At 40.1% G+C, this 18,884-nt stretch overlaps 1 protein-coding gene across 1 annotated transcript in view; it reads left to right on the forward strand.

The window, feature by feature from the left end:
- The first annotated feature begins 9,315 nt into the window (after positions 1-9,315).
- Positions 9,316-18,884, forward strand: part of ATOSA (atos homolog A) — a 128,075-nt gene continuing 118,506 nt past the window's right edge. Inside the window, exon 1 of the mRNA XM_078151251.1 lies at positions 9,316-9,414. The gene's annotated coding sequence lies outside the window, so the exon portion shown is untranslated. The remainder of the gene's footprint in view (positions 9,415-18,884) is intronic.

The following is an 18,884-nucleotide window of genomic DNA, read 5'->3' on the forward strand; positions in this document are numbered from 1 at the left end:
AGCAGCTCTCTGGAGCTTGTCTTCCTCATTTGTAAAATGAGTGGTTGAATTTGACCTCTAAAGTCTCCTTCCAGTTCTAACTAGGATCATATGAACCCTTTGACCATACTCATGAAATAAAGAAAAATATAAAACGCCCCGTGATGAAGTATATTTTCACGTTACTACAAACATATTTTGTAGGTAAATAAATAGTATGAGCAAAGTAATGAATACATATCCAACATAAGTCAAATGCTTAAAAATCTGTACAGCTGAGAGTACATTTGAATAGATGGTGGCTCATTATCTGAATCCTTTGGAATGAAAGATGTTCTTTTCACACAGCTCACCTGTGAGAAATGATAGGCCGCAGTCACAGAAATTCTTTCAAACATCCCTCAAACACTGAAGAACCTATTAAGTTGTATCTCTGGTGAACTTTCACAGGTACATTTAAAAGTTTTGAACCCAAATTGAGGTTATTTACATGGAAGTAAACAGATCATTTAGAGTCAACTAAAAGTTGGGCCGATGGATCTATGTACATGCTCAATCAGCTCAAATAACTGGAGACTCAGTAGTTCTGTATGTATTGTACCATCAGCCCACTTACCTTAGTTGTCATTGTCCAAATGGGAAAAGACAATAAATTATACCAGGCACTTTATACTTTTCAAAGCACTTACACATTCTTTATCTCATTTGAGCTTCTCATAACCTTAGGCAGGTATTATCTTCATTTTGCAGATGAGGGAATGAATGGCTCCAAGGTCCTTATAGCTGGTTAACCATTGAGGCAGGAATATAATTCAGGTCTCCTGACTCCTAATCCAGAAGTGATACCACCAGTTCCAAATGCCTTGGTCCTGGATACACTTTACATTGGAAAAACAGCTACATCATGGTCTAGATCAGTGGTTCTCAAACTTTTTGGTCTCTGGTTCCCTTTACATTCAACTATCCAGGACCCCAAAGAGCTTTTGTTTATATGGATTACAGCTATTAATATTTACTGTATTAGAAATCAAAATGTCTTAGTATTATTATGAAAATAATTTTGACTCAAAGACCTCATGAAAGGGTCATGCAGGGGTGGGGAACCTGCAGCCTTGAGGCCACATGTGGCCTTCTAGGTCCTTGGGTGCAATCTTTTGACTGAGTCTAAGTTTTATAGAAAAAATCCTTTTATTAAGGGGATTTGTTCTGTGAAGCTTGGATTCAGTCAAAGGGCCACACTTGAGGACCCAGAGAGCCACATGTGGCCTTGAGGCCCTCGAGGAGCCAGTTCAGTTCTGGGTTCTGGTTCTAGTTCTATGGCTAATTAAATGCGTTACTTAGATAAGTCACGACCACTCTGGCCCTCAGTTTCCTCATCTGTAAAGTATAAAAGTTAAATAAGACTTTTTTCCTATGGACTTTTCCAGTTATAAAATTCTACAAATTTCCATGTTACTTTTCCATGATTTTGAAAGTAGCTGGTGAAACTCTGAACCCTGAAAGGAAAAGATAAATTGTTGTGCACTTCTGTTGTTGTTCAGTTGCATCTGACTCTTTGTGGCCCCATGGACTCATCTGAGGGATTTCCTTGGCAAAGATACTGGAGTGGTTTGCCGTTTTCTTCTTCAGTGTATCCTCATTTTACCGATGAGGAACTGAGACAAATAGGGGTTAAGTGACTTGCCCAGGGTCACATAACTAGTAAGTGTCTGAGGTCACATCTGAACCCAGATCTTACTGACTCTAGGTCTGGTGCTCTATCCATTGCACTACCTAGGTGTCCCTATTATATACCTTAGTGAACCCTCATTAAGTGATCAAGAGAAGCAAATCCTTCTAAGAAAGGTAGTACTTTGATTTAAAGCCATACTAAATTGTAAATAACAGATAATAATAGCTGGTGTATATAGCATTTAGGGTTTGCAAAGCATTGTACATACATCTTATCCTTATAACAACCCTGTGAAGTACAGAGTGAACTCAGGACTCATGGTGTTTTCTAATCTGTTTTTGATAATATTTTGATAACAATATTTCAATATTGTTGGGTTTCTCTATAATCGTATTTTATTTTATGCATTGAAATTATTCTGAGAAGGGGGTCTGTAGGCTTCAGCAGACTGCTGAAAGGGTCCATGCCACTAAAAAAGGCTTAAGAATTTCTGTACCATAGGTATCACAACACACCTTTACAGATAAGGAAACAGAAGTAAATGCAGGTTAAGTGAATTGTTCACGGCCACATAGCTAGTAATTGTCAGAGATGGGACTGGAATCAGGTCTGTCAAGACTTCATATCCAGTACTTTTTCTACTACACTCCATTGCCTCTAATATCAAAATCGTTCCATAGAGAGAGTTTTAGGATTATCTTCCAAGGTCAGACTAGGAAGATTCTAGCTGTATTAGAAGATGTGCAGAGACAACACATGATAGTTAAAAAGTATAAAGAAAGGGGTACCTGCGGTGAGGGCTGAAGACAAATTTAAACTACTTTGCAATTTTGCCCAGGGCCAGAGCTGTCTCTCTATGTTTTTTTTAAATCTATTCTGTTTATTTTAAGCTTTAAAAAATTATTTTGCAGTAATAAATATTTTAATTAATCCCCTCTCCCTCTTTATCTCCACCTCCTAGCTTCTCTAATTTCCTTCGAGTTTCAGCTAGAGAACTACCTACCTGAAGAAGTCATTCCCAGTTCTCCTTAATTTTAGCCCTTCCCCTCTGAGATTACTCTCAATTTATCTGGTGTATAGTTTGTTTACACACAGTTATTTTCAAGTTGTCTCCTCCATTCGACTGCAAACTCTTTGGGAGTACAGACTATGTTTTCCCCCTTTGTATCCTCATCACTCAGCACAGTGCCTGGCACATAATTCAGTTCAGTCATTTTTCAGTTGTGTCCAACTCTCTGTGACCTCATTGAGATTTTCTAGGCAAAGATTGTGAAGTGGTTTCTTCTCCTGCCCATTTTACAACAGGAAATGTAGTCAAACATGGTTAAGTGACTTGCCCAGGGTCACACAGCTGGAGTCTGAGGCTAGATCTGAACTTGAGAAGATGAGTCTTCCTGATTCCAAGCCTAGTGCTCTATCCACTGTGCCATTTAGCTACTCTGGCACATAACAGACACTCCCCCATTAAGCAAATTTTAAAAAGCAAACAAATCCTTTAATACATATTATCACAGTGTAGCAAAAACAATTCCCATATTAGCCATGTCTGAAAATGTATTATCTCTTTCTGCATTTTAAGTTCATCATCTCTGTTAGATGAGTGTAATGTTTCATCTTTATTCTTTTGGATTCGTGGTGCATCATTGTATTGATCAGTGTTTAAAGGCTTTGAAAGTTGTTTTTCTCTACAATGTTAAAATGCTTTCCTAGTTTTGCTCACTTCACTCTGTAACATAAAGCATAAAGATTTTCCCAGTTTCCTCTAAAATTGTCCATCACATCACTTTACACAATAATCTTCCATTATATTCATATATTATAATTTGTTTAGCCATTCCCCAATAGGACACCCCTTTAGTTTCCAATTATTGGCTGATATGAATAAAGCTGTTATAAATAGTTTTGTTTCGATAGATCTTTTTCCTTTCTTTGGGGTATAGGCCTAGTAGTGTTATAGTGAGTTCAAAGAGTATACACACACACACATACACGCATACATACACACATGTATATACATGAACATATACAGACTTTGCCTTTTGTAGGCAAAGTTCTAAATTGCTTTCCAGAATGGTTGAACCAATTCATAGCTCTACTAGTGTATCTGCTTTCCCACAGCCCCACCAACATTTGTTATTTTCCTCTTTGAGCATCTAAGTATGAGGGGAAAATTCAAAGTTGCTTTAATTTGTATTTCTCTAATTTTTAATGATTGAGATGTGATAGCATTTTTTCTACATGATTATTGATAAGTACTAGTCAAAAATCTTCATGATTTTAAAGTGGAATCAGAATGATGACAAGAGTTTTCATTCTGCTTAGCTAAACAAAAGTGCCCCTTTGAGGGACAGCTTTGCTTTCTTGATGTAGAGATGGGGAGAGAAAAGGTTCTTCTTCAAGGTTGTGCTTTGACCTTTGTGGATAGCTCTGTTGTTCCAGAACTAGATGGTTCTCACAAATCAAAAGCCTTCTTGAGGTTTCATCAGAACTTGCTGAATGAGTGACCCAGTTTGTACAGTGCCCTCAGCCTATCTTTCTTGATCACTTGAAAATGGCAGCCTAAGCCTTTTCTCTAATTGTGAAATAAAAGGCTTCTTAGCTCGGTGATTGGCACATAGGTGCTTAATAAATGTTTGTTAACCTAACTTGTATGAAGTCCAGATACCAGCAAAGCAGATGGAGGAGATGCTTTAAACTGAAGGAGTTCTTAACTTGAGATCCACAAACTTAATATTTTGATAATTTTATTTTTGTATACTTGGTTTCTTTCACAATCCTGTGTATTTTATTTTCTGTGTCTATAAACATTATTGTGAAAAGGGGGTCCAGAATTTTCAGCAGAGTACCTACCAAAGGGGTACATGGCACAGCAATGGTAAAGAACCCCTATTTTAGGGACAGGCTTTCCACGGTCAGTACCAGCCAGTCTTCCTGTGGTAGTCTCTGGCTACTCCAAGGATCTAGGGACTCACTATATAAATGCTAAACTTATTTTGGACACCAGATTGGCCTAGCCCACCATGGCTCAGAACTGCTACTTATGATTTGTCAGCTTCAGCCTCCCAGTTAACTGACATTACCAGTGTACACCACCATGTCTAGCTCAAGGACTTTCAAAACATCTAGTTCCAATTTGCCTTCATTGCAAAATGAATTTAAGTGAAAGAAATAGCAAGCTGATAATTGGCACAAAGCCACTGCTGTCGTGAGACGTGCAACTGATGGAAGACTGCAGGCATATCTGGTTGGGCTAGCCTTGCTGCTTTCACGTCTAGGAAAGCTGCCCTTCATAGTTAAGTTGGCCACAGCGAGGTGCAGATGTCCTACTGCTAGCTATAATTTCACTGCTTTAAAATGAGACAGTTTTCAGTTTGAATCTTTGCCTCAGGTGTCTATTATGGGAGTCTCCACACAGGACTAAACTTATTCTTAGACACGATTTCACAGCACCACAGAATTTTAGAATTGGAAGAGACCTCAGCCGCCGTCCATGCCAAACCATGACTCCCTAAAAGAATACTCACTATAGCATATCTTATAAATAAGCAATTAACTTCTGCTTGGAGACTCCAATAAGTGAGGAACAGTCGTCTACCTCCAGAGGCAACCCATTCATTTTTGGGTAGCTCTTTGCTAGAAGGTTTTTATCGAACCTGAATAAGTACTGACTCCCTCCTCCCAACCTCAACCATAATCTTTTCCTTCCCACTGGTTGATGCCTGAAATTCAACTATCTCCTTATCCCTTACCTTAAAACTTTGCTACCTGTTAAATATAAATCCTCTGGGAATGAAGGGAGTTGAACTAAATAATCTCCCAGGTTCCTTCAACCTTTGAGGCCCTGTGATCCTGGAGGTAAGCATTTTGGGTTGACAGTCATTCACACCATTATCTGAATGAAGGGTCAGAGAACAGATAGAGGGGAAAAGAGTAAGAAGTTCCCATATCCATCCCAGAATGGTGAAAATCCAAAATTATAGAATATTCGATCTGGAAAGAATGTTGCAGTCCATTTAGATCAACTCCCCCATTTATAGATGAAGAAACTGAGGCTCAAGGGTGACAGTGAGGTTGAAGTGGGGAATGGCATCAAAATAAGACAACCTCACTTATTTCGGTTCTGGCTTAAACTAGATGGCTCTGACATTACAAATATAAATCTCCCAGTAGCCCTGAAGGTTACTGGATTAAATAGATTATCTCCTCCCACTAACTATAAAGTCAGTCACAGATGCAAAATTTGTATGTGGACGTTTCCTTAAAAGACCAAAAAAAAGGTGTTACTTCATATTTAAGTCATACGTATGAGTAGAGATGCTAAGACCCCAAATAAGGGTTGTTTTTCTTCAGAGGAGTTACCTTTGCAAACACTAATTTCAGTGACCCTACTATTGATGCAAATACATTTGGAGTTTCTTTCTTACTATTACTTTCAGGATGTAAGGACTGGAAGAATCTTAGAATTCAGCTAGTCCATTTAGTTGTTTTATAGATAGAGAAACTAAAGCCGACAGAGGTTAAATGATTTATCAGATGTAAACAGGTAGCAAATGAAAGCCAGAATTCTAACTCAGAAGATCTAACCCCAAAGATAGTCATCTTTTTCCTTCACTGACTGGGTAAATAATACAGTTTGGGTGGAACACAGCACATGTACCTGTGAAGTAGAGTAGTGTCAGACAGTGGTAAAGGTAGGTTGGCTCCAGACTGTGGAGGTTCTCAAAATTATACACTAAGGGATTTGAACCCTAGTCAATGGGCAATATAAAGCAACTGAGGGGCACCGAAGAGAGAGATCATATCAGATCAGCATGCAGAAAGATTCTCTGAGCAGGACTGGGAAAAAATAGATTGAAAAGGCAGAAAGATTGGAAGCAAGGCAAGGAGAACTTTATGACCTAGCTACTTTATCCACCAGTCTTGGCTGTGAATGACTTTTGGCTATTTCTACAGACATAATCTACCAAAATATGAAGACTTATCCTCATTAAGGAGATATATCAATCAATTAGCAGTTAGATGGTGCAGTGGATAGAGCACAACTGGGCAGTTAGGTGGTGCAGTAGATAGAGCACAATTTCTGCCTTTGTAAAATGAGGAGTTGGACTAAGGGGCCTTTAAGGTCCCTTCAGACTATAAATCTATCACCCTATGAGCCTAAGCGTGGTTATAGGGAGTACTGAGTTCACACAGATGAAATTACAGGTCTTGATCTAAACAAAACAAAAACATATACATATATACATATCTTTGTATATACATGTATATTTGTGTATGTATGTGTGTATATTACATGTTTTAAATATATTTATATGGTTTAATATATTTTATTTGTATAAATTTAATATAAATATATTTAATGTATTTTTTTTGTATTTTATATATACACATACATATATACATACATACATCTATATGTACCACCCACAGCACTGCCACTATACAGCTATAATTATAGTTCTACAGAAATATTTGGGTTTTTATCCCCCACTTTCCCTCTCACACTTATCCATCAACCTTCTGCCCTTAGGCTAGTTAACTTGCCATCACTCTTTTTCTTTTTTAGGGCCAGAAATACCTGATGCATCTTTAACCAGTAGAACATTAATAGTTTACAAAGTAATTTCCTTGAAACCATACTGCAAGATGGGTCATGGAAGCATTTTCCTTTATTTTTGAAATTCTGAACTTAATGATCATCAACAAGAACATATATTCAAATAAACAAAATTTTAAAGTGTAATTTTAGTGAAAATTTCCTGTTTGCTTCTGTACCTCCCTTCATTCTTTTCTCTGTTTTTTTTCAGATTTTTTTTTAATCTGAACCCATGATTTCATTGGTGCATGGACTATCAGATGAAGAAGCATTTACTACCAACATGGGTTAGATTCAGTTCTGCAACCTATACTTTGAATGTTGCCTGGGGGCAACTTCATTGAGAGGTTAATTTACTTGCCTGGATCTACACTGAGAATATGTATCACAAGCTGCACTTGAACCCAGATCTCTCTAGATTCTCTGTGCCACCTTACCTGTCATAGCAAGGAAGGGAGGTGCAGTGCATGGAAAGCTGCCTTCTGTAGCAATAAAACCTGGGTTCAAGTGCTGCCTTTACTACCTATTGATGACTTTGCTACAGGTGGTATGACCCAAGGTATATGATTTTACCTCTCTGTTCTCTAGGCAACTTTCTAAGTTCTGTAAGTTACAGAGAGGGTGCCAACCTGCATGGGTAGAGGGAGTTCTCCCTTCCAGAATTTCCTATGTCCGTGAAATCACAGGTCCTGGTCATATTCTATTTTTATTGCCATGTTGCAAATGAGAAACTGAGTTTCAGAAAGGTTAAGTGCTCTATATACAAACCATGAAACTATAGCTAACATTTATATAGTACTTACTATGTGCCAGGCTCTGTGCTAAGTGCTTTACAATAATTATCTCATTTGACCCTCACAAAAACCCTGGGAGGTAGATGCTATTATTATTCCCATTTTAGAGATGAGGAAACTGAGGCAAACAGAGGTGAAGTGACTCATCCAGGGTCACACAGCTAGTATCTGAGGCAAGTTTTGAACTCAGGTCTTCCTAACTCCAGGCCCAGAGCTCTATCCAATGGGCTACCAGCTGCCTGTATAGTAACTGTCACAGCAGAAAAGAAAATCCAAGTCACCTCATTCCAAATCCACTATCCATTCCACACTATGATACCAGTCCTGACAGTGATCTTGACTACTTTTGTGCTGTTGGTCAGGTTGTTTGATTTCTCTGGGCTTGTTTCTTCATTTGTAAAAATGAGATGTTAGGACACTAGATAATCTCTAAGGTTTCTTCTAGTTCTTAATCCAATGAGCCAAGCTTGATAACAGGCCAGAAAGGATACAGGCAGAAGGAGAAGCTAGGTTTTCAAAGAAGCATATTTTTAAAAAAAATCATATTTGGTGTCCTAGTGGCTGAAGAAGAAGGAACCAAGAGGGATGGGTGGAGTTAGCTTCTAGACTGGGGCAGGGATTGGGAGGCGGGGAAAGAGTTGCATAATTTCTGTGGTTGGTATGGCAACTCCCTCTCCTGAATAATTTATAGTCTTTGAGAGTTGCCTGAGGGTACTGGGAGGTTAAGCTGTTTGCCTAAAGTGATAGCTGGTATAAAGTTCAAAGGCAGGACCTGAACCCAACCCGAAATTTCCTAACTCTAAACCCAATCCTTGCACCATTACACCATACTCTCAAATAATTTTATTTTTATTTTATTGTTATTATTTTAGGGAGTGGCGGCAACGAGGGTTAAGTGACTTGCCCAGGGTCACACAGCTAGTAATTGCCTGAGGTCGGACTTCGAACAAGGTGAGTCTCCCTGACTCCAGGCCCGGCACTCCATCCGCTGTCCCACCTAGATGCCCCTCAAACAGTTTTAAAAGGTATATACTAAAACCAGATCATCTGGTTACGGTCAGGTCTGAGAGGCTTTAAATCAAATCAAGCTAAGGAAGATCCACAATAACGTCGCTTTCAAGTCAGATTCTGCTTCCCAGGCCAACCCACGTGCGGGAAAGACTTATCTCCCCAACCCCAGTTAATCTATTTCCCTTCTGACTCCTCCCTCCACGAGCCTCCTCCCACAGATATCCTGCTCAGTCTAAGTACATCTCTTTCCCGCTGCAGCTGGGAACCTCGTGGGGCTGGAAGCCTCTTTATTCTTTTTTCTTATGCTTTGGCTTTTTTCATTGCCAAGCAGAGCTTCAGCAGCAGCAGCACCCCATTACCTGGTAAGTAAAAGGCTTCAGAGGATGTGGAAGAGACGCTAGAGAAATTGGAGTAAAGGTGGAGTCAGATAAGGGGTCTTATCTTCAATAGTTTAGTTCTTCGAGTGAATGAATGGGGGCTGAATTGCTGTGGTCCGCGGCTTTTGACCATAGCTATTGTGTACCGCCGAAATCTTTTGGGGATCTGTGCACCCCAAGTTAAGAAGCTGGGAAGATTTCTGTATCTTTTAGATGATATGCTCAGGCGTAATAACAATAACCTGTTGCTTGGGCGCTGTGGGGAAGAGCAGAAAAGGCTTGGGTAGAATAAAGCAAGCTGGTTAACATGCTTATTTCTGGTTCTCTTAGCTGAACTGAATTTCGTATGCAGCATGTATTACTGCTTTGGATTTAGCAAGAGGTGGTTAGAACTGAACGAGATCCATGTCCCATAGTTGTGGAAAAACAGGTTTAGGAAGTGCAATTCGAAATTATTTGTCTAATTGATTGGTTAATAGGCAAGTGTGATGACTGTCATCTGGGATTGATCCCTCACGTGGAACTGTGAGGGTGGCCAACATTTGTCGGAAGATGTGATTGACCAAAGGATTGGGTGAAATCCCTTATTCAGATTTCGGGTGCCCAAGTTTTGGAGGCAAACTGGTGGAGTGAACAGAAGGCTGAAGTTAGTGTCAGGAAAACCTGGAGTGAAGTCCAGCCTCGGGAACATTCTAGGATCATGGATAAATCACTTAACCTCTGAGTGCCTCATATTTCTAAATTAGAGATGAGTTGTTAATGTGCATTGCTATAGGGTATTTCCATGATGGGGAATTTGTGCCCTGATGAAAAGTCCTCATCCTGAATAACAACAAAAACGATGGGTCATTTAGAAATGGCTTCAGCTTTTCATTCCAAAGAACGAAAATCATTCATTGATCTCCTGACTAGTGGTCGTAGCACTGGATTTGGAGTCAAAAGACCTTCAGGCTCTGCCCCTTACTGCCCCTGTGATCTGTAGTAAATCACTTAACTTCTTTGGGGGACAAATTTCTTATCTGTAAAGTGAGGGGGTTGACTAGATGACCTCTAAAATCCCTTCTAATTCTAAAGCCTAATGACCTTATGGCTAAATGGTTTTGCTGCAAGGGGTAGGGGTGGAAGTAAGCATTTATATAGCACCTACTGTGCCAGTCACTGTGCTAAATGCTTTACAAATATTTTCTCATTTGATCCCCCAACTTTGTGAAGTAGGTGCTATTCTGCTTTTCTAGTTGAGGAAACTGAGGCAAACCGGTTAAGTGACTTGCCCAGGGTCACACCGTGTCTGAGGCTAGATTTGAACTCAGATCTTCCTGACTATAGGTCCAGTGCTCTATCTGCCTAAACCCTGGCTGTTTTAGTTTTCAGGTGGGTTCTGGACCAGTTACATACAAAAGTAAAATCATAAAAGAGAAGTATTATGGGGGAAATGTACCATACTCATTTATAGTCTAAATTCAAAAATTTTAGATATAGAAAAAACTTTAGAAATCCCCTGGTTAACTTTTTTTAAATGCTTTTCTTTTTAGTTTTGGAAAACTGAAGTTTGGAGGAACTTAATAAAAGGGTCTCGTATCATCTGTTAATGAGAAATTGATTCCTAGTGAGTGATAATACCTAAGTCAGAGAGAAGAAGGATTTTTTGGTCCTATCTTGTGATTCATCTTCCTGAGTTCATATTTAGCCTCAGACACTTATTAGCTGTGTGACCCTGGGCGAGTCACTTAACCCTGTTTGCCTCAGCTTCCTCATCTATAAAATGAGCTGGAGAAGGAAATGGCAAACCACTCCAGTATCTTTACCAAGAAAACCCCAAACGGGGTCATGAAGAGTCAGCCATGACTGAAAAACAACAGTGATTCATACAACATGTGGGGAATACCCAGTATGTTAACTCCAGTCCCCTGTGCTGACAATTCATCTGTAATTTAGTCTTAGAGAATTGCCTGAGGACCCTCAGAGGTTAAGTGATTTATCCAGAGTCACCTAGAATGAGTGGCAGAGCTAGAATCCATTTTTTTCTTGACTCCCAAATGGAGCTCTCTTCTCTACTCCGAGCTGTATCTCTAGAGAATTTAGTGCCTCTATTTCTCAGGAAGGTAGCAGGAGAAAAGAAAACACGCTAGGATGATGGATTCTAGTCCCAGCCTGCATCCAGAACAAGTCACCACCTCTCCAAACATCAAGTTCCTACACTGTGACTTCACTATCTCTAAGGTCCCTTCTAGTTCTAATAAATAGCCTATGCTTCCTTCCATCTTGCATTTGCCCTCCCTCATCCCAGTGACAGCTGGAAGGGTAGGGAAGGGCTTAGCATTCTCCTTACAATTGTTCGGTACAATTGTCTCCTTCATGAGTATATTCATGAAGGCAATCACTATCCATTCTTCAGGATTACAGAGACTACATTACTTGCAATTGATTTCTATGTGCTGTGTTGGCAATTTTTAACACAGTGATCTCACATTCCTCATTCTGGACGAAGGAAGTCTCTCAAAAGAGAGGTGCCTCCCTGGCACATGAGCCTGAGAAGCAGCTGTCCACATGGTTGCTTATCTGTGGGGCCTAATCTGACTTATGGACCAGAGATTGTGGACCACTGGGCTAAGGTTCCAAATTAAGCAAACAAAAAATCCTTCTGATATGGCTTAAAGAGAAAATAAGCAATGACTTTGGCTATTGACTAATTTATAGATTCTTGATTTCAGGTTATTTTCATGTATGTGTAAGTACCTTTAAAAAAATGAGACCTATGGAAACCAGTATCCCAGAAGAATGGCAGATTCCTTAAGGTGTAGCTCTATTGGGAAAAAAAATCCATCTAATAACTATTAAAATATTTAAAATGGTTACATAATGAGTTAACTCATCATTTGGATGATATTGTTCTGACATTTTTTTTTGAAAGCTTGAAGGTACAGCATTGGAAAGAGTGCTAGGATTGGAGTCCAAGGACCTAGGTTCAAATCCCAGCTCTGCCATTTTAGTTCCCATGTAGCCCTAGGCAGAGCAGTTCACCAGGCTTTGATTCCCCAGTTTCTTCATCTGTAAATTAAGGGGTTGGATTAGATAATCTCAAAGGCAAGGGATCCTTAGACTTTTTTTGTGTCTTGGAGTCTGATGAAGCCTATAGAAGAACCCTTCTTGAAATAATGCTTATAGATGCTTAAAATACAGTACATAGGATTACAGAGGAAACTGATTATATTTAAATATACTTATAAATATTTTTTTAAAACCAAGTTTACCGACCCTGAGTTAAGAATCTGTTCTGGGTCTCTTCCAACTCTTAAATTATAATCCTTTGTAGAGTCTGAACAAAACCCTTAAATTATCATTGGTAGGGAATTTTCAGCGATACTGTCCTTACGTTCCTATACAGCTTTTCAAATGTCTGTGTCTGAAGTAACTTCATGTATATAACATATGCAATTTTCCTCCTATAGATCTTTTTTTTGGGGGGGGAGGCAATTGGAGTTGGGTGACTTGCCCAGGGTCACCCAGCTAGTCGGTGTCTGAGGTCAAATTTGAACTCAGATCCTCCTGATTTCCAGGGCTGGTGCTCTATCCATTGAACCACCTAGCTGTCCTCCTTAAATTCCATGGAGTAGCTATAAACATTTATTAAGTACTTTGCTAAGCCCCGAGGTTACAAAAAGAAGGAAAAATTTGCAGTCATATTTGCAGGATCTGAAAACTGAGAAACAAATCACTTAAAGGACCTGACCAAAGTCATATAACTACATAGATGTCATTTTAAATAATCCTCTGGGAATGAGGTTCCTTTAAGAAATGAGCCTTGTTTTAAAAAAAAAAAAAAGAAAAAAGGGGCTAGCCAAATTAGGCGTGATGGTAGATCATGCAAAACAACCCTGTGTATCACACAGCTCCAGGGCAATATTCCTGCCAAGCCACGCAGGTTCTGTTTGACCACAGGGTCCATCTTTGGCAAAAATGCAGAGAGTCATGTCCCTAACTCTCTTCCTGCACTTTTACCTCCTAGGTGGCTATGTGACCTTTCCCCCTCCCTAGTGTCTTTCCAACTCTCCATCCCTGCCCCCTTTCAAAGAGGAACTGATCTTGGCCTATTTATACTCTGATTAATTTAAGGGTTGATGAGTTACACTTACCACACTTTTACATTTTAAGCTTTTATTCCCTAATTGTGGAATAATCAGGTTAAAATAAAATTGCAACACTTTTTCCCATACATATAAAACCGTGGTGGGTCACGGGGAGAGGGAGAGGTCACTGAGGGTTGGTTTTGGACTAGGGAAGACCTAAGTTCAGGCCAGCTAGGTGGTACAGTGGATAGAGTGCCAGGCTAGGAATCAGGAAAACTCATTTTGAGTTGAAATCTGGTCTCAGATGCTGACCCTGGGAAAGTCACTTAACCCTGTTTGCCTCAGTTTCCTCATCTGTAAAATGAGCTGGAGAAGGAAATGGCAAACCATTCCTGTCTTTGCCAAGAAAACCCCAAATGGGGTCACGTGGAGTCGATTATGACTAAACAAGAGGAAGTTCAAGTTTCTGACCAATACTAGCTATGGGACAGGTCTGGTGACCTCTCAGTGCTCCAGGCAAGCTCTCTGAGGACTTTGTTACTGTTGATCTGCCGAGAGGAGGGATCTCCCTGTTCTGAGAAGTGTCCAAACTGAGAGTTCCCTGTCCTGATGAAATCATAGGTCCAGGGGGTCCCTGCCCTCAAAATCTAGGAAATGGGGGGTACTGAGGAGGAGATGACTGAAACAATTTCTGAACTCCTCCCTCTCCCCTTTCCTCCAAGGTGGGGGGAGGTCTAGCCTCTCCTGGTCCTGGATTCGGAGTCAGAGGAGCAGTATTTAAATCCTGCTTCTGCTACTTAGTACCTGTGTGGCCATTTCACTTCCCTGGGCTCAGTTTCCTTATCTACCAAACAGATGGCCTTTGAAGTTGCTTCCAGGTCCAAATCAGTGGTCCTATGATTTGGAACTGTGATTTGCAGGTGTGTTCTGGTGGGCATGACTGCCAACCAAAGGCAAGACTACTTTTAGGATGTTAACTTGTGCCCAGGAATGGGCAAATATGTAGAGAATGTATACTTTGCATTTCTCTAAATGTATTTTTGAAGTAGATTTTTAAAACTACAGGTTAATTCTGTGAGAGAGGTTTTTTTTTAATGTTCTTTGGGTTGGCCCTCTCATGCCCCTAGCAAAGGGAAGCAGTAAATCCAATATTACACTATGTCACCTCACTGTCAATAATTGTCTTTGGGAATTATAAGAATCCTGACCTGCAGCATTTTTACTAGACATCACTTCCTTAATTGTGCCCTAGTAAACATGGAGGGGGAACATCCCTGGGGGAAAATGGTAGGCTGTGATGTGAGCCTGTCATTCTAGGAGCTTTGTTATTGTCTTGCACCGAGAGAGTTCTGGAAATGAATTCACCTCTCTAGTCCCTGCAAACCTATTTTGTGCATGCTCGTGCTACTGTGTGCCTTAGGTGTTTAAAAAAAAAAAAGGATTCGGCATCTCTACATTAAATGCAGTTCTGGAGATTTGTAACATAAAATAGCTCTGGTCTCTGGTAGTTTGGCACACAGCAGCTCATCAGTTAACCAGTCTTGCTATCTTTGTGGCTAAAGTCCCAGATACCAGAATACGCACTTAACCCTCTCAACCTACCCTGACCTTCAAACTGAGCCTTCAGTTAATTACGTGTTAAGAATGCCTCACCCATCAGTGTCCCAGACAGTGAGAATAAATCAGAGAATCAGGGAATGTTTGAGCAAAAAAGAATATAACTTCCTGATTTTACATAAAGAAACTAAGACCTAAGAAAAGTGAAATTATTTGCCTTGGGTTTACACAGCTATTTAATAACAGAGCCAAGACAAGAATTTTTCTCTCCTGGCTCCCTTCTTCCCCAGCCTCCCTCCCCATGTTCTTTTCAGGGCTGTCTTCCTGATAATATGGATATATTTCAATATCTTTTGTGTCTAGTTCCTAGAGAATGTAATCAGTTTGTGGTAGAATATTATAAATTTCTATGTGAATTTTTAAGGATTATTATTTTCTCAAAAATAAAATGTTTCAGTAAAGAGGAAGAGGTATGCAATGACCACCAAATTTTTGTCTTTAATATTTTCTTCAGCTTTGGAAATATTGCCCCAGAGTTCAGATAGCGAGTAATTGTACTAGATCTCTCTTCCTTCCTGTCCCCTCCACCCCTTTTCTCTTCCTTTTCATAGCCAAACTACTGGAGAAAAAGTTGTCAATCTTTGTTGCTTCCCCATCCTCAGTCACTTTTCAGCTCCTTGCAATATGACCCCCACTGAAATTGCACACTCTTCATGTTAGCAACAATCTCTTAATTAGACTGGGAGGCTTATGAAGTCTTTTCCATTCCTTAGATTCTGTGATTTTAAAGCTATCTAGTATAACACCAAGACTAGGTGGCACGGTGGAAAGAGTATCTGTTGTGGAGTTAGAAAGACTCATCTTCCTGAGTTCAAATCTGGCCTCAGATACTCACCAGCTGTGTGATCCTGGACAAGTCTCTTAAACCTGTATGCCTCAGTTTCCTCCTTTCTAAAATGAGCTGGAAAAGGAATGGCTAACCACTCCAGTCTTTGTCAAGAAAACCCCAAATGGGGTCACAAAGAGTAGGACACAGCTGAAAAAACAATTCTCATCTCCCCCCTCTGCTTGGATATTCTTCTCTTCCCTGGCCTTTTGTACATTGCTTTCTTCTGGTTCTCCTCCCAACCGTCTGATAGTTCCATTTCAGTCTCCTTTGCTCATCCACGTCCTGCCCCCTTTGTATGAGGGGTGGACTAGGGCTGTGTCCTAGGCCAGAACAAAGTGGTCCGTGAAGTTTCAATTCAGTAAAAGGGCTGCACTAGAGGGCTACATGTGGCTTCCAGGCCAAAGGTTCCCCACCCCTGTACCTAGGCCCTCTTTTCCATCATTATACCTTGGTGATTATCTCTTAGTGATTTCATCACCAGTGGGTTCAGTTAACATCTCTTTGCAAATTACTCTTGAATTTGTCTATCTGACCTTGATATCATAATAACTCTAGTCCGTTGTTACCAGTTATCTATTGATATCCCCCCCTGGATTTCCCATAGATATCTCAAATTCAGTATATCTCTGATCCGAACTTTTTATCCCTAAAATCCACCCTTTTTTCTAACTTCACCATCTCTGTCGTGGCCACCACCCTTTTTACAGACCCCCAGGGTTGGAACCTTGGGTCGTACTTAACTCTTTGTTCTCCCCCAGCTCCTATATCCAATTAGTTGTCAAGTTTTATCAGTTTTACTTCCATGACCTCTCCCATCCATCCTGTTTTCTTCACTCACGCAGGCCTTTATCACTTTGGGCCTGACTATTGCAGTAGCCTCCTAATTGGATTCACTGAATAGCAGGCTCTTCCCTCTCCAATCCATTCTCCACATACAGCTGCCAAATTGATATTCCTAAAGCCCAGGCCTGACTATGTCACTTCTGTGATCAATAAGCCCCTGGGTCTTCTTATTGCCTTTAGGATTAAATGCAAAATCCTCTGCCTCTTTCTAGGAAGAGCTGTTACCATAATCTAGAGACCTGGATTCTCATTGTGCTTCTATTAACTACTCAATATCTGACACATCACTTTTAGGTTGACAAAATGCTTTGTATACATTATCTTAATTGAATCATATGTCAGTCCTGTGATGTATCATAAGTACATTCATGGTCAATGTGTTTTATTTGTTTTGTTTGTTTTATTTGTTATAAGGGAAGGATTTTTTTTTTGGTGGGTATGTGTATATGGGGGGAGAATCATTAGAATGTGACAAATGATGTATATATATGTGTATATATATATATATATATATATATATATTTTTTTTTTAAGTGTCAATAAAATATGCACCATTAACTCAGCTCTGTGAAGTCTCCCTTCAGATCCATGCAAGCCAGGCCAGGGATTGGGCTCCTATCTAAGCAGTCATCTGGGCGATAGAGTGGATAGAATGCTAGGCCTGAAATCAGTAAGATCTGGGTTCAAATTTGGCCTCAGACACTTACTACCTGTGTAACCTTAGGCACTTAGATCTCTTAACTTCAGTTTGCCTCAGTTTCTTAATCTATAAAATGGAGGTAATAATAGTATGTACCTCCTGTTGTGGTCTGAGAGGTTGAGACCCCTCAAAGACTGGAGTACAGGACAGGGTCATTTGAAATGAATTCACAGACTCAAGCATTCTTGAAGTCAAGTTGGCAAAAAATTTATTGTTACGCTTTTTGGCAGGCAAGCATTCTTAAGGAACCTGCGATCTTAGAGGATTACAGTTAAAGTTTGTACAGGATAAAATACAATGAAACGTGTGCCAAATATGCTAACTAGGTGATTCAGAGTGGGATCAGGGAGTGGATAAGGAGTGGTCAGTTCTTAAAAGAACATGCCCTTTTTGTATCTACTGTGCAGGCATTTTACCCAGAGTTCACTGGGAAAAGCCCACAAGGGGGGTATCACATGGAGGTGTAATTTTAGGCCTGCTACATCACTAAGTTAACTAGAGGTCAGGGGTAACTGAGAGTTGTCCAGTCTGCCGCCAGTCAGTGTCTTGTTGGCAAGATAGATGTAGGGAGTATACATATGTCTTAGGTCTAGAATACGGATAGCGAGGAGTCCAGGATGTAGATAATGAGGTAGGGCAGTAGTATAGATAGTCCAGTGGGTAAGAATATCTTTATGACCCAGTACAAAGCCAGTTCAAACTAATAATGCCTTCAGGTGCTGTTTGTAACTGCACCAGGGAGAGAGATAAGGGTCTTACTGAGGCCCACTCATGAGTAATTACTAGGCACAGTGTCCTTGGGCTGGGGAGCAACTGCCAGGGATAGTGTTTCTGAGGCTAGGGATAAACATGGTCATGAAACTGGGGTCCCAGTATAACCACCCAAGCACCCCATCACTCCCAGGGTTGTTGTGAGAATAAAATGAGATGGTATTTGTAAAGTGCACAGCACAGTGCCTGACACATAGTAGGCACATATGTCTCCAGAAGTTGCCAGGGAGCTCAGTGCAATGCTTAAAGGAGTGTACTCTAGGCAGAGCCAATAGGGGCAGAGAGGGAAGGTTCCCCTGATTATACTCATTACACATACCTCACAGGTGTCAATACAACATTTGAGCTATCCATCTTTTATACTTCATTCTTGATCCATAACTGTCCCACCTCCTCTTCTAATTATATACTTCCTTGATGATGTTTTTTAATGACACGACTTGTTGGTAATATGATACAACCTGCTTATACCTACCATGCTTCCTTATTCTTAATTTTTTACAGATTACAAAATTACAAGATTACAAAATCTTGATTTTTCAGAGGTAAGTATTCCTTGATTTGCATCTATATAGTATTACTTGGAAAATTCTGTTATTAAAGAGATGGGAGCAGCTAATGAAATATA

Source organism: Phascolarctos cinereus, unplaced genomic scaffold (assembly GCF_003287225.1).
Source record: "Phascolarctos cinereus isolate Bilbo 61053 unplaced genomic scaffold, phaCin_HiC Scaffold_3;HRSCAF=262, whole genome shotgun sequence".
NCBI classification, from domain to species: Eukaryota; Metazoa; Chordata; class Mammalia; order Diprotodontia; family Phascolarctidae; genus Phascolarctos; species Phascolarctos cinereus.